At 42.6% G+C, this 7,555-nt stretch overlaps 1 long non-coding RNA gene across 1 annotated transcript; it reads left to right on the top strand.

The window, feature by feature from the left end:
* Positions 1-1,437: 1,437 nt before the first annotated feature.
* Positions 1,438-7,194, top strand: LOC146762570 (uncharacterized). Its single transcript, XR_014938819.1, has 2 exons — positions 1,438-1,486; positions 5,739-7,194. It is a non-coding gene; the product is annotated as an uncharacterized LOC146762570 (long non-coding RNA).
* Positions 7,195-7,555: the final 361 nt, after the last annotated feature.

The raw sequence follows: 7,555 nt of genomic DNA, 5'->3' as shown, positions 1-7,555 counted from the left end.
TGGAAAACAGAAGAGAGCAGGGAAACCTAATTTTGGCCTTCTGATATTTAGAAAGTTTATAAACATGAGGGAAAGCAGTTTTACACAGGGAGATAGCGATAGGACAAGGGGGAATGGTTTTAAATGAAAGGAGGGAAGATTTTGATTAGATGTTGGGTGAAGCTTTGTACTGAGAGAGTGGTAAAGTGCTGGAACAGGTTGCCCAGATAGGTTGTGGATGCCCTTTCCCCAGATGTGTTTAAGGCCAGGATGGATGCGGGCTCTGGGCAATCTGATCTAGTACTTGATCTAGAAGCTGACAACCCTGCCTATGGAAGGGAGGTTGGAATGTTATGATCCATGAGTTTCCTTCCAACTCAAGCCAGTGTATGATTTCTATGTAGTTTCTGCAGTCAGGTTTTCACTGATTTCTGCCATGTATCTCACTTATTCATTGAATCAGAGCTCGTGTGACTTTAGGATGCAAGGCTTTCTTACATTTCTGCAGTACATCTCAGAAAACACAGAACATGTGTTACTCATCTGCAGCAGTAGTAAAGAATTTTTCAAATTCTCTTTTCTTATTCAGCTCCTAGACAACACATAAACTTTGTCTCATTTGCTTTGCTGATCAGAAACATACAACACTTAGATGTGCAACAATCAACATTAGACTTGGTCAGTATTTAACAAAGAGCAGATATTAATGTCTTAAGAACAGTACATAGCCATAGTTTAAAAAGCAATGCACAAAAAAGAGAGTACAGATGATTCTGAGAGAGATTAAAGAATACAGGAGGAGCTGTATGTGGCACTTGTCCACTTCCCAAAGTATACAATTTTGTCTTCAATGAAGTAGTTCAGTATGCATTGTTATTAGCATTGTTGATGTCTCCTTCCTAATCTGATGAATCAAAACCTTTCTACTACAACAAATCAACAGAACAGGAATCTTGATCTCTGCAGAAGAAGCAAAGGCAGCTGCTCAGCATCAGAGGTAGTTAAAAAAACAAAAGCACTAGGTGCAAAGTTGATAGCTATTTCCTTGGAGATCTTCAGGAAAATGGATGTAAATTTCCCAAGGTAAATACAAAAGCATCAAATTCAAAAGGCTGCAGATATCAATGGTTCAGCAGAATTCTTTCAATAGTGTCTCACATTAATGATAACATTTCAATTATTTTTGTTTAGTTTTAACTAAACTTTAAATAAACCAAAGAACAGCTTCCTCCTATACCCCAATTTTAAAAGTAATATAAATTATTACTTAAAACTAAGTAAAAAATACAACCTTCCCCTGGAGAAGTATATTCTATTAGGCTTGAATTTTTCTAAGTTGGTTAGTTTGAATTTGTTTTTTCCTTGTGAACATCTGGTAATGCTCTGAAATGGATACTGGGTGCCTAAACATAAGGAACAAATGTTTAACAAAGCAACATTTTATTTCCCCTAAGACAATTGACTTGCGGAATCAAACTCTATAATCCAGAGATGGGTTATAAAGCAGGTATGTTTATTCCAGCGTTGCGCAGCGCCGGGTGCAAGGGGGATAGCTCCTCCAAACTTGCACACCGTAAAGAGAAAAGTGTGTTACAGATATAGGTTAAGCTAATACATAATCAATAGTCTCCTCCTCAGTTTGATTACATATTCATTACATTCCCTATGGCCCCGTTCCCTGCGACCCCATTCCCTCATTCCCCCTGACACCATTCCCCGTGACCCTTGCCGATGTTTTGGGGTGAAATTCTTCTTCTGTTTTCTTCTTGGTGTTATCTGCTGTTATTGTTCTCCCATGTCGGCATCATCTTGCCCGGGGGGGGGGGGATCTAATCCTTCTTGTCAGAGGTCTCCGGACAGTTTCTTCTTATCTTTATTGCCCTCTTCTCTGGCTTTATTTTGACTAAGTGTCTGTAATTCCCCCTTTCCCTGCACTTTTAAATGTACAGTTACCCTTTGTCTTGGTTTCTGTGAAGTTCCCCTTTCCCTTTCTATAGCAAAATGTTACCTTACCACCATTTTGAGGCTTTGCTCACTCTTCAATTCCCCCCTTTTCTTTAATCTAGCAGTCTTTTACCTGCTAGATTCTTAATGGGTCTCAAAATAGGCTCCGCTCTCTACCTTTTGTCTCAGCTCATGTCTCTTCCAAACCTCGTATTCCCTTCCAGTACCTTGGTGCAGACACAAAAGGCATCTTATAACAACACAAGTAAAGCACACCAAGAATAGCAAGGTGACGCAGGCTAAGAAAAACTGTTTCAGTCATCCTAAATTTGGCAACTAGTAAGTTTATCCCATGGTCCAGAGAAAACTATTCCCCAATCGGTGTTATCCCTGCCTACTCCATGTTGCAATGCATCTTTGGATAAACAGGATACCTCCTTTTGGATTGTCCATCAGGCATCTGCAGCAGCATCCTCAATTGTTTCTAAGGTTACAGAAATTTTCATACAGCAATACCCCCCTTTTCTTGGGAGTTCTGTGAAATCAATTTGCCATTGTTGCCCTGGAAGGCCCTCTCCCGTGAGGCCCACTTGTGCCCTGTTCCTGGTACTGGGACTGTACTTTGTAGTGTTAGTTTGCCCAATATATTCTCTTATCTTCCTTTATAACCAATTTCCATAAAATACTAAAGGGCATAACAATGTCCATTTGGGCATGCACCCATCTGTCAACTTGCTCTATTCCTTTCTAAATCATTAATTGTACTCCTGTTCTCTTTAGAATATTTTACAGGTTTTGACTTGGCTTCAGAGATTTTAAGTTTACCGTCTGGAATTGAAGCCCTCTTCAACTGCCTGTTCTGCCACCTGATCTATTATCTTATTTTCTGTTTCCTGTACAGTGTTACATTTCTGATGTCTTTTACAACATATAATAACCATTGGTAGATTTAAATCAGGCTGTTTTCCTTGTGTGTGAGCAATCCTTGCTCTTTTCAGATGGTACTATGAGCGTGTGGCACATATTTAGCATCTGTCCATATGATTGAAGCTCTTGTCAAGGCAGTTATTTCAGCCTTCTGAGGGGAAGTCCCCACAGCTGGTGGTTGTGCTTCGATTACCTGGTCAGTAGCAGTTACTGCATGTCCTGCCTTACAGTCTCCTTGTCTCATAAAACTGCAGCTGCTGGTAACCCAGGTGTCTTCTGCATCTTCTAAGGGTTCGTCCTTCAGGTTCGACTGACCGGCTGGAATGTGCAGCTTCAGTTGATTCAAAGCAGTCATGTAATACTGGTTCTCCGGGAGTTCCGCTAAGGAAAGATACTGGGTTGACAATATTAGTCACAATTATTTCTACATCATCTTGCTCTACCAGGATGGCCTGGTATTTCAGGAATCTTTGGGGTGAGAGCCAATGAACTAATGTCCCCCTTTTGCCTCCAATACAGTAAACACTGTATGAGATATTAAAACTGGTGTCCTTTGGCCCAGTGTAGATTTATAGGCTTCTTGAATATTGAACACCAGTGCAGCCACTGCCCTCAGGCACCATCCCTTACTCACTTCAAGCTGTTTGAGGTTTACCATCAGTCCGTAGCTGTGTATCCATGGTCAGCACCCTCCTGTCATTCCTGGGAACGTATGGAGTTCCTTGGCAGTTTGCAGCTCAGGGGCTTAGCAGATGGCTTCTTTCCTGGCAGTCCTTAAGGTCCAAAGTCCAGCTGTAATTTCTGAGTTATTTGTGCTTTCTGTAAACCAAGAAACTCAGCAAACTCTCAGTCTATTGTACACAGTCCTTTTGTTGCTGTGGCATCCACATGCTCCAGTAAAGTTCCACCCTAGGATGGAGGATCCCAGGTCTCAGGCTCATGAGTTGACCAGTTCTCAAAGATCATTAAGCTGTTCTCACAACCCTGGGTAACACTGTCCAGGTTAACTGAGTCTCTTCTCCCTCTATTAGGGTTTTCCTATTCAAAGGCAAATAACCTTAGGCTTCCTTTAGTCAAACCAGGCAGAAGAGACATCCCTCAAATCCAGAAGGCAAACTCCACCTATTCATTCCTTAACTTGGTTGATAAAGTGCATGGATTTTCCATCACTGAGTGTATCCATTCAACAATTCCATTACTTGTCCTCATGTCTTCTACCAAACTAAAGCACTTGCTATCCGAAAATCTAGCAAATTGGCAAAATTGGAGTTTTGTACTTGGATTCCCATTCAATTAGTAATTCAAACTCAAAAAATTATCTATTATTTCTTTTGTCTTTCTACAGTCACATATCCTCAAAGGGCACCACTTTACCCTGAGTGGGTGAGCTCTTGCTTTTAACTTATATTTAGGGCTTAATTTTTGGCCCTGATGCCCACACCCCTAAGTGTGTCTTAATTGAGATTGCTGTGGCTCCTGGGGGTATAACATTGTTTTTCCCAGTTTGTGTTAATAGTCAGACTTACAATTCTTAATCAGCCAATATTGTTTGACCCTTAGCTCCAGTTTTATTAAATTTCTTGCCAGGGTAACCTGACAGGTACAAGAATTTCTGTATTCCTACTTGTTTTCTTAGCTTATATTTAATTAATTCCAAAAGTAAGCCTTTTCTTGTTGGGCAGTAGCACCTACTACTGTTACAAAACCATCTATGGGTAGTAAGAAGCTCCCATATCCATCAGAAAATGAACTACTTTATCGTGCTTCCTTAGCTGCAGTTTCATCGGTGTATCTGCTAGGGTTAACTTCCCAAGTTCTCATTGTTCAGTTCTGCAATCAGAGGCAATTCCTTCTCACTCAGCTTGGTCGGATTTCTCTACCAGTGTCCCACTGCATTTGCACACTGCTTTCATTCCAGCGGGGCAGAGCCCTCCCTGGGCTCCTCAAGCCTCCCTCCCCCCCCTTTCCTCGTGGGGGATCCCTGGGTCCTATGGCCCTACTCTAGCACCACAACAGTAACAGCTGTTATTATTCTCAATTCCCTGAACATCTCTGATTCTCAATCAGGTGTTTGTTTTGTTATTTGTTGTTGTTGTTGTTGTTTGTTTGTTTTCTTCTTATTGTACACCTCTCTTCAGACCTGACATCCCTGTTTTTATCTTTGCCTTCCTCAACTTTTGTCCTTCCCAAACTTTCTCACTTTCCAAACTCTAATCATTACATTTCACCTCCTCTCCAGAGCCATCCAGTGCTGCCCAGATTTCAGATTTCCCAGATCTCTGCACATGAAGGCTATTCTCACTTCCAGTGCCCTGTCCTCTCCACCTTCCCCTTTGCTGTTTACAGCAGCAGTCTCTGACCCTGGCTCCCTCTCCCACTCTGAGAGTTCTGATTGCAGGGGAACGGTGCGGGGGGGTTGTTCTCATGCCAGCACAGATAAACTCACTTTCTCTTTAACCCTTTTTCCTCTGTACACTATTCCACTATTTGTACCCTCATTTACACTTCCACGTACCCTCAACAATACTTCCGTATGACATTAACAACTACACTTTCTTATACCAGCCAAACAGTTGGTCCCATTCCCTTCAAAACCCACAAATCAAACAACACAGTTCTTCAGTTTCCATAAACACTCTTACTACCTTATAACTTTCCCTTAGCAATCCATATCGTTCAGTTATACACCTCTCGCCACAGAGCCATCACTGACTGACCCACCTCCCTTACACCTCTTCGCAGGCAGAACACAGTATCACATAAATGGCTTGATGCTCATTCCACACAGACATTCCTCTATATGTTCATTGTCCCTGTCCTCTAGCTTATAAATCAACCACCACTGATTACAATATTTAATCAGAATTTTTTTTTTTTTTTCGGCTCAGGGTTCCTCCTGGTTCCCCAGCGATATCTCGCCAATGTGCCAGTATACACCCCAGGGGTGAGCGCGCAGGGACCTCTTTGCTCTGTGATTTTCCCATTGTAACTTAATATAAACCACCGTATTCTTTTATAAGTAAAACCACTTCTGACACAACAGCATTGTTATGACTTATGACCACATACTTTACAAAAACCAGTAATTAATAATACAAAATAAACACGTATTAAAACATAGATAAACAAGTATTGGAGACAACTTTCGCTTCGTCCGTCCCCGGCCATTTCCCTCGCGGGAGGACGGAACCGCGGGTCGGGACTCCGCACTCGCCCCGCAGCTGTGCTGCGTCTCACTCACACCACACTCACACGACAATTCAAACAGAATTACAATATATCATTTGTTAAGCTTAACCAAAGATGTTAAGAACACCGGTGCTAGTTGTTGACTTAGGTCACCTATATAAACAGCGCTGTACGATACCAATTATCCCAGGATTACCCAAATCACCCTGTACCAGAGAGCAGACAAGCTCTGCCCAATTAGCAATCACCTGAATGTGAGCAATAGCTCTTTTACCATGCGTACGACTTACTGGCCCCTTTGTAGGCACTCCCTAGGGAGTCCTAACCCAGCCGGCAACCTAACCTAACCCGTGAGCTCACGTCCCTTGGGGGGGAGCACGCCGACTCCACTGTGCCCTGCGTAGGACGTCTCCTCACGACTTACGGGTCCCCCATTTCACATACCTGGTCCGCCGATAGATGGTTCTTGTCTGCTCCTGCAGTGATCAGATGAGGGAGGGGAGTCCTTCCGAGAAATCTCGGGGCGCGCCAAAGGCGTCCCCCTTCTCAGCTGGTCCTGCAGCCGAACAGAGAGGGTCCCATCTGGGGTGCCAAATTGACTTGCGGAATCAAACTCTATAATCCAGAGATGGGTTATAAAGCAGGTATGTTTATTCCAGCGTTGCGCAGCGCCGGGTGCAAGGGGGATAGCTCCTCCAAACTTGCACACCGTAAAGAGAAAAGTGTGTTACAGATATAGGTTAAGCTAATACATAATCAATAGTCTCCTCCTCAGTTTGATTACATATTCATTACATTCCCTATGGCCCCGTTCCCTGCGACCCCATTCCCTCATTCCCCCTGACACCATTCCCCGTGACCCTTGCCGATGTTTTGGGGTGAAATTCTTCTTCTGTTTTCTTCTTGGTGTTATCTGCTGTTATTGTTCTCCCATGTCGGCATCATCTTGCCCGGGGGGGGGGGGATCTAATCCTTCTTGTCAGAGGTCTCCGGACAGTTTCTTCTTATCTTTATTGCCCTCTTCTCTGGCTTTATTTTGACTAAGTGTCTGTAATTCCCCCTTTCCCTGCACTTTTAAATGTACAGTTACCCTTTGTCTTGGTTTCTGTGAAGTTCCCCTTTCCCTTTCTATAGCAAAATGTTACCTTACCACCATTTTGAGGCTTTGCTCACTCTTCACACTGTTTGCACAAATATTCACTCAGTGCAGGTACGTATTAATTCCTACATAGGCTGCAAACCCAAAATTCTTTGCAGGACAAAAGCATTAACATTGTTTGTTTTTTGCTTTGCTTTTCAAATCAGTGAAGGAGACCTTTTAAGGCTATTTTCCTGATACCCTACTATTGTTTTGCTGAAAGATTAAAAAGTAAAATGAAATGTCAAGCATTCCTAAAATGTATGAGACTACCAATACTGCTCTGTTTCCTGGGGGTCTGCCAAAAAAGCGAGGTAAAAGCTTAAACGACCAAGTGCTACTCTGAATAAATGTGCTGACATGTATAATTAAATTAGA

Source organism: Coturnix japonica, chromosome 1 (assembly GCF_054131305.1).
Source record: "Coturnix japonica strain WE chromosome 1, WE-NBRP24, whole genome shotgun sequence".
NCBI lineage: Eukaryota > Metazoa > Chordata > Aves > Galliformes > Phasianidae > Coturnix > Coturnix japonica.
Note: the sequence above shows the minus strand (reverse complement) of the source record. Positions and strands in the feature narration are given on the sequence as shown.